This window comes from Urocampus carinirostris, chromosome 10 (assembly GCF_059441175.1).
Source record: "Urocampus carinirostris isolate Australia breed hairy pipefish chromosome 10, RoL_Ucar_1.0, whole genome shotgun sequence".
Taxonomy (NCBI): domain Eukaryota; kingdom Metazoa; phylum Chordata; class Actinopteri; order Syngnathiformes; family Syngnathidae; genus Urocampus; species Urocampus carinirostris.
This window is the reverse complement of record NC_142358.1, coordinates 21,017,519-21,025,984: the sequence shown is the minus strand read 5'-3', so window position 1 is coordinate 21,025,984 and position 8,466 is coordinate 21,017,519. Positions and strand designations below refer to the sequence as shown.

Sequence of the window (8,466 nt, the reverse complement as noted above, 5' to 3'; positions counted from 1 at the left end):
ATCTCTGTCCGTCAGTCTGTGTCTGTTTGTCCGTACATTTCAGTCTGTGTCTGTCTGTCCATCCATGTGTCTGTCTGTCTCTCTGTCCATCAGTATGTGTCTGTCTGTCCGTCCATGTTTATCTGTCCATCTGTTCATTTGTCCGTCCGTCTGTCTGTCATTCTGTCTTTCTGTCCCTCTGTGTGTGTGTGTGTGTGTGTGTGTGTGTGTGTGTGTGTGTGTGTGTGTGTGTGTGTGTGTGTGTGTGTGTGTGTCTGTCTGTCTATATGTCAGTCCATCTAGCTGTGTCTGCCTGTCTGCATTTTTTGTCCGTCCGTCTGTGTCTGTCTCTGTCCATGTCTGTCTGTCTGTCCTTTTTTCTGGCGACGCCCAACGACGTTTTCTCCAAAATAATATATTGCATTCGGGACACGTTCAAAGTTCCAGAAAGTCCATGTCTATCTGTCAGTCTCTGTCTGTGTCTGTCTCTTTCCATGTCTGTCTGTGTCTGTCCATGTCTGTCTGTCTGTCTGTTCGTGGCAGTCTGTCTATATGTCTGTCTGTCTGTCCTTTAATCAGTCTGTCTATTTGTATGTCCGTCTATCCATCTGTGTCTGTCTGTCTGTCATTTGAAGCACACATGCAGGGACTGACACACGAGCAGAGATCTGCCCCTGATCACAGGAAATACTTTGTGTCTCAACAAGCAAGAAGCCAAGGCCTTCCATTTCTGGCATAAACATTCACAAAGCGTTTTTCTAATTACATGGTCTCCAACAGGCTTAGGCAGTTTGAGTTCATGTGTTTAGGTCTTTGAAGAATGGAAGTCTGTTTTCTATCTTTTGCAGACTGCAAGGGGACTGAATATATTTGCTTTCCTGCCTTATACATTTCCCACACTATGTTCCCTTAGCCCATGCTGGACAGCATTGTGCGGCAGATCAGGGGTCTCAAGCTCAGTTTTCACTAGAATCCATTGGAGCTGGTGTCTGTTTGAGGATGGGCCGAATCAGATTTTCCACAAGAAAAACATTCTGCACAACAAAGATATAAAACAACTATGACAACAGTTTACAGCAAGAACTTACAGTTGGTTCCACTCCAAGGTTAATATAACTGAAATTCAGACGGAGAACATACACACTGCTTCCAACATGGCTGGTTACAACAGGAAGTGGTTCATGCGGACAACAGGAAGTGATAAACTCTAGCTGCAATACCAATAACTATTTTACTTTATTTTATTTTTGTACTGTTAAACATTTTTACATTGTTGTCTACTTTATTTACACACGACTTAATTTCCATATTTTTTTGCAAATGGAAGATCTTCCAGTTGTCCACTTGTGGGGGGTTTTGGGGTTTTTAAGGGTTATTGTTCTATCTTTGTTATTCATTATCCATTATCCGTTATCGGTCAGTTCATTCTACGCTACAAAGCCTAGGAGCCGGGACACTTACTCTCAGCCAAAAGGCTAAGCTAAGGTCCTAGCCCTAAAGCCTTGTTGCGATCATTGCGAATGCACCGTTCCCGCCCGGAGGTACTGCAATACCGGGCCGATGCGTGGAGTGGACAGAGCAAGCTCTTTTTCCATCTCCGAAATGCAAAAATCAAAAGGCCAAGCTAGGCCAAAAGGCCAAGCTAAGGACCTGGCATCAAAGGCCAAGCTAAGGACTTAGCATCAAAACCTAAAAGGCCAAGTTAAGGTCCTAGCATTAAAGCCTTGGTTGGAAACCTGTTACTGTTTTAAGTGCAATATCCGGTTCAAAGTGCAATATCATGGTTGTGTATATATTTTTTTTAATTTCAGATGTGAATACTCTATATTAGAGGTGAATACTTTATGTTTTTTCTGTTAATAGGTCTTCATATTTTATATTTTTGCCAACTGGAGTGCAACCTAAAGGATTTTATACATTTGACTATAAAGGATTTTATACGGCCAGGGCAGGCTGTTCGAAATGCATAATATTTTGTCTAGGAAATTTTGATAACGGGACTCGTGGATTTGCTGACGCTGAAAGACAGGCGCTGTTGTGGGAGAGCCAGACCTCAAACTGCGCAAACAACTGCTTGGCAGGCCCATGGGAGGAGCCGAGACGCCATCTTGCGGGGAGACGTGATCCAATAAGAAAAAGCTAAAGAAGTTCAGAAGAAGGCTTCCAGCACACACTCCAACATCACTACTTCGGCCATCTCCTGAGTACACTTAGTTCTTCTGTTAGGAAAATAAATCCGCCCCCGTGTGAAATGTCGGCTTTCCTTGTCATTTTTCTTTCACGAAACGAGCGCGCATAATTGTTGAATGAATGTAGGTTGTGTTTGGTTAATGGAGTCCGATAACTAATTCGAACAATTTGGTAAACGCTACATTTTGATGGTTAAATTCCCAACAAACCGTAATCTCTTTGTAGCAATACAATGATAATAAAGGTGATTCTGATTCAACAGTGAGCTGACTGACGCCTCAGTGCAAGCGTCTGGGTGGCCTCTTTCTGGGGGCCCCCTGTGCTGATCCTAGAAGTGGGTCAAGCAAGACAGAGGGGCACACAGCGGAGGCCAATCGTACAGTGAATCCAAACAGGAAGTTGCGGACGCTGAGCTGGAAGGGACGCAAACACAAGGCTTTGTTTAGTACTAGTTACAAAACCTCTCACATTGTGCTCAAATTACCTACTGTACTTGTGGTCCAGGCAAATTTTATTATAGGACAATGTTTCTTCTGTTCTTTTTTTTTCCTTGTTTTGAAAATCCTGTCACATTATATGATTTAACTTTTAATTTAGGTTGTCCAAAGGGGCAAATTTGTATTAATCCGTGTTCGGACCAAGGTATTACAAAGGAATGCAATTACTTTTTTTCAGTTATGAGTAGGTGGAGGGGCTTATGGAGCCAAACATTGTTATTATCTATATTAAGCAAGTACTTGGTTGGATCTTGTTAGGAATTAATATATTAAAATGTACCGTTTACCAAATTGTTCGAATTAGTTATTTGACTCCATTAACCAAACACAACCTGCATTCACCTAACAATGCGTGCTCTTTTCTTGATATGAAAAGATGGACAAGAGACCGGCATTTCCACACGGGGGCAGTTTTAATTTCTTAAATAATTTAACTAAGTGAACTCCATCGAATTTGCCAAATTAGCCGAATTAGTGTCGCTCGAGTCTCTGTCAAGCCTCCTTTCTCGTTCTCCTTTGATCTTCTGAAGTTCTTCTCCCGGCCCACGTTTTTTTCCACTAGTTGCTGTGCCGGCTCCTCCCATGGGCGCGGCCGGAAAGCCCCCCACGTGGACTCCACCATCCCGGAGAAGAGCATCGCGATGTCTGTCCTTGTGCGTCTAGCCTTCTCCGTCAGAGTCCTGTTATCAAAATTCCACAGCCAAAACATTCCGCATTTGGAACGGCGTGACCTGAAGCTCACTCATTGAAAATCTTCATGCCACTCGATAAGTGTAACTTGTATTCAATCGTACAAAATCCTCTATAGTAAAATGTACAAAATCCTTCAATCTATACTGTTGTTTCGGGATCAATACTTCGCTCCTCTACCAATTTCCTCAACGCCCTTCTCTCTCACACAGCACTCTCGGCACCTCTCTATGTTTATGTTTGAGATCATGACTGACAGGCACACTTTTAGTACCTCTCCCAACCTGTCCTTCTGCGACAGCCTGCCAGTCAAAAAAACAGGGCTTTCTCTATGAACCCACCCCTTCCAGAAGACAAAAATGATAGAGGCTAACAGGGAAGGCAGCGTGGTGTGTTCTTTTTTTCAAGTACAGAAAAAGGATAATGTAGTGTAATTGTAGTATAATTTGAGTGGTAAAGAGGACTGCTACTGTGGCAACATCACAAATGTAAATAAAAATCATGAAAAAAGTTCTCGCTGCAAAGCGCAACAAGCTGCATCATAAAATGTAAACATGACTGTTCATGAACAAAAACCTGTAAATCTGTTGTCTCTGATAACAGAGCCAATGAGAGACATTTGATACTATATTTGCATTCATGAATTTATTTTTGAAATATTGCACGGTGGAAGGTTTTTAAGTTGTCCAGTTGACATTGCTACAACTTGTTTGTATTTTAGTTACATTGCTGCTTTTTTGGTTAGTCTCTCTGGGCTTTTGTTCTCGAACAGTTTAAATGGAAATATATATATTTTTAAAATGATTTTGTGTAAGTTTAAAATAACTTTGCAATTTAGTAATCTAATAAAAGTGAAGGATTTTTTAATGCCTCAAATCTTAATGGTAGGGGAAAGGTTCAAATATATAATGATCATGATATTCCCATTCCCATGACATTCAGCTTGGTATCGTTTGATACTACCCATAATGTGCTTGGATCTGATCAAAAACAACATTTCCAGCCTCGCCCACACCTAGTAACATGTACTTGAATACGTTATTTACTAAAATTTGTAGCTCTACTGATGTTACAACATAGTGTGCTACTCTGGTACTTATTAAAAGTAAATGAAGAATTACTACACTGTCCTGATTACCGATGTGAATCACCTGTGCCAGCTCCTTTGGCGCCAACTGCCTCGTACTCTGATTGGCAACCTGTCCCTATTTAAACCCACTCCTGTTTGTCCCCTTTTGTCAGTTCGTCTGCGAACCTCAGTTAACACAGGCAAGCCTTTTTCGACCCTGACTCCCACCTGTATTTTGCTCCCGTCTGTCCCCCGGCTTTGGCCTGTTTTTGATCCTGACCACGTCTACTTTCCCGTCCCGGCTTTCGACCTCTTTTTGTCCCCGACCACGTCTACTCCCCTTTGCTGGCTTACGACTTCTTTCCGACCCCGACCACGTTTTGCTCTCCTGTCCCGGCTACTGACCCGTTTTTCCGTCCTTGACACTGCCGCTCGCTACGGAAGATCCACTTCCGTGTTCCGTTCACAATCCGAGTACGAGAGCGACTTGCTTCCCGCGCCTAGCGAACTCCGGATCCTCTTTCCTTGAATAAAACTTGTGGGAAACGTAACGCAATTGGGTCGGGTTTCCGTTCTGGTCATACACATACAATCGCTAACTGTTCCCTCTTCGCTCACGATATAACATACACACATCCATCTGCCAGCAAGATTTACAACGCCTGAGCTTGAGCCTCCACATAAAGATATTTTCCCTACATTATATACTGGTATCCAAGCCGTACTTACAACTATACATACATTTTACACACCGTTTAACCTCAGCCAATTGCTCCCCTTATTAAAGATTGCCATTACACTTAATAAAAGGTCAACAAACCTTACAAACACAACACTGAACCTATTTACTCACAGCAAGAGAAAGTATCTGTAATAAAAACAAAGATAATCTGAGTAAAATAGTTTACTTTGTTTAGCAAATGAACACAAGCAATTCTTTCAGCATCTTTCTGAATTCTTTGCTCTTTCCCCATTTGAAGTAAATGTGTTGTGTGTCATGATTACTGATGCGAATCACGTGTGCCTTTGGCGCCAACTGCCTCGGACTCTGATTGGCTCCCTGTCCCTATTTAAACCCACTCCTATCTGTACCCTTTTGTCAGTCCGTCTGGGAATCTCTGTTTTAACACGGCAAGCACCTTTTCGACCCTAACTCACGTCTGTCCCGTTTTTTGCTCCTGTTTGTCTCCCGCTAGAACCTGTTTTCATCTCGACCACGTCTGCTCTCCCGGCTCGAATTATAATCCATTTTTTGATCCCGACCACGTCTGCTCTCTTGACCTGGCTTACGACTCGTTTCCGACCCCAACCACATTTTGCTCTCCCAGTCTACCAGCCAGTTTTCCGCCCCTGACACCGCCATCACTCGCCACGGAAGATCCACTTCCGTGTTCGGATCACAAGCCGAGTACGTGAGCGAACACCGGATCGTGGGCGCACTCCTTCCTCGTTCCTTCAATAAAACTTGTGGTAAACGTTACACGAGTGGGTCCTGTTTCCGTTCTTGTCGTGAATAAATGATGCCGTACGAAATTTGTCATACGGCGTACACAATTTGAAATGATCCAAGAATTTATAAAATACGAGGAATTGAGAGGTATGAGTGCATATTTGGTTGTGTGTCACCAATAGCGAACAGAAGGCAGTGCAAGAGGAGAGGGCCTGGCTTATACAGGAACCAGATAATCAATATGTAAGCTCAGAAATTATGGTAGAATGGGCTGCATTTTGGTCTTTTCATTTGTAAAATTATGTTGGAAATACACCATGCCTTTAGGGGAAAACCTCTTGGACTGTACAGAGCGAGGAAGGACGAAATGTTCCAGTGGTATAATAATAATAATAATAATTTCCTTTGTATTGTCATTCTTTGTAACAATGTACACAGAACGAAATGTCGATACACCTGACCCGTTGTAGCGAGCCGATGCAGCCGCAGCCAACAGAGGGCGCCGCCATTTTTACCAATGTTATAAGTCTTAGGTATGACTCGGCCGAGGCGCGAACCAGCGACCTCCCAGTCTGAAGACCAGAGACAAAACTGATATGGATTGTCTCGGATAGGTGCTCTTTTGAAAAGTCTCAAGATTGTACAAGCAATTCACTTCTACCACAGGTTGATGTACACGCTCTCTCCTATTTCTTTTATTATTTAGCTGTTTAAAAGGGGTCCGCTTCAATGCGACTATATACGATAATTTGTGACTAGATAGTAACTTTCGTAGAAACTTACCACTTTTGGGTGTCAGTAATCAGGAATGTAACATAATTAAGTAACAAGTAATTCTAACTAACTACTGTTTTGCAGAAAAGCGTCCAATACGACACTTAAAAGAAAATCAAAGTAAATGTGACGATGGAGTGAGCATTTTGAGTATAGTATCTCAAGTGGCCACAAGAGGGGAGTGTTTTCATTTGACGCGCACGGTAACGCCAGCATCCATTTTGCCTCCAAATTCCCCTCTTTTGCTTTTAAGCCGTAAAATGATGGCCGGCCATAAAGAGCATCCAGAATCATGTTATTGAGTTTTTGATGTGGCCACTTTAAAGGGGAAAGAAGGATGCTAGCAGACGAGTAGAAGCACGACAAAAACATGATGACAAGGAAGGAGTGAGTAAGAGCCTCACAGCAATGATATAACGGACAGAATTTACCCTGAAGTAAAGCACTCTGGGAAACTCCAGGAACAGTGAAATTATTTTAAGATGGCTGCCGAGAAGGCCTCAAACCCTGCAAACATTGCAATGCAGTTTTAAAAGGAGGTGGAAAGATGACATAATTTTGCCAAGTAACATGTTCTCAATCTGCTGTTTTTTTTATTAGCGGTCGTCTTGGGACCAAAGAGGTCACAGGTTCGAGATCCGGATCCTCTGAGTTAAATATTGAAGTGTCTTTGGGCAATACACTAAACCCCTAATCCCCCAGACTGGCAGGTAGGCCTTGCATGGCTGACTCCGCTATCGCGTGTGAGTGTGTGTGCGAATGGGTGAAGTCTCAAGCGTATAGTAAAGCGCTTTGGAGGTCCTCGCTGACTGGTAAAGTGCTATATAAATGCAATCCATTTACCATTCTACATGGACAGTGTTCAATATTTTACCACTAAATGCCACAGTATTGTGTAGTGCAGGGGTTGGCTAACGAAATGTAGAAAAAGCCATATTGCACAAAAGAATAAACTAACAAAATAGAAAGCGTACATTTGGAGCAACAAAAAATTAAAAGCTTTATAGAAGCCTCATAAGTAAGGCAACACATACTGCATATATATTCTGTATGTATCTATATTAATTTGAAAACGTTAAGAATGTTTGTGTCAGGTTTTTTCCTCCTACAGAGACCAAATCATTTTCCATTATCAAACATTTTTGAAAAAGCGCCAGGGAGCAACTAGGGAGAGCTGCATGCGGCAGTTGCTGACTCCCAATTTAGAACACCCTTTTTACTATATATGTCTTAAATGCATACTTTTATTTTGGTAGTGGAATGTTGTATTTAAGTGGGAACAAAATCATTTGAATAATATAGACTATTATCATTATTATTGCTGGCTTACGATATCCCCACAGAGCCAAAAACGTTACAAAGGACTCCTCTCACCCTGGCCACCCCCTCTCTGACCTGTTGCAAAATGTTGAAAGAGCCAGATTGGACCCAACAACAAACAAATAAACCTTACAAGGAAGGCAACACCCACTGTTCAGCTTTTCCTTCGACAGAAACCATATCATTTTCCATCATCAAACATTTATGCAAAAGCGCCATGGAGCCACTAGAGTGCGCCAAATAGCTGCATGCGGCTTTAGATACAAATACAAACTTCAGAGACTCAAAGGGACCAAAATGCACCATTTTTCTTTTCATGTCATGATTACCGATATGCATCACCTGTGTCCGCTCCTTTGACGCCAATAGCCTCGGACTCTGATTGGCTCTCTGTCCCTATTTAAACTCACTCCTATCTGTCCCCTGTTGTCAGTCCGTCCGCGAACCTCAGTTTACACAAGGCAAGCCTTTTTTCGACCCTGACTTGCTCGTGTCTG

At 42.4% G+C, this 8,466-nt stretch overlaps 1 pseudogene; it reads right to left on the bottom strand.

Moving 5' to 3' along the window:
- Nucleotides 1-1,494: 1,494 nt before the first annotated feature.
- On the bottom strand, nucleotides 1,495-1,629 carry LOC148358379 (U2 spliceosomal RNA; annotated as a pseudogene).
- Between the last annotated feature and the right edge of the window lie 6,837 nt (nucleotides 1,630-8,466).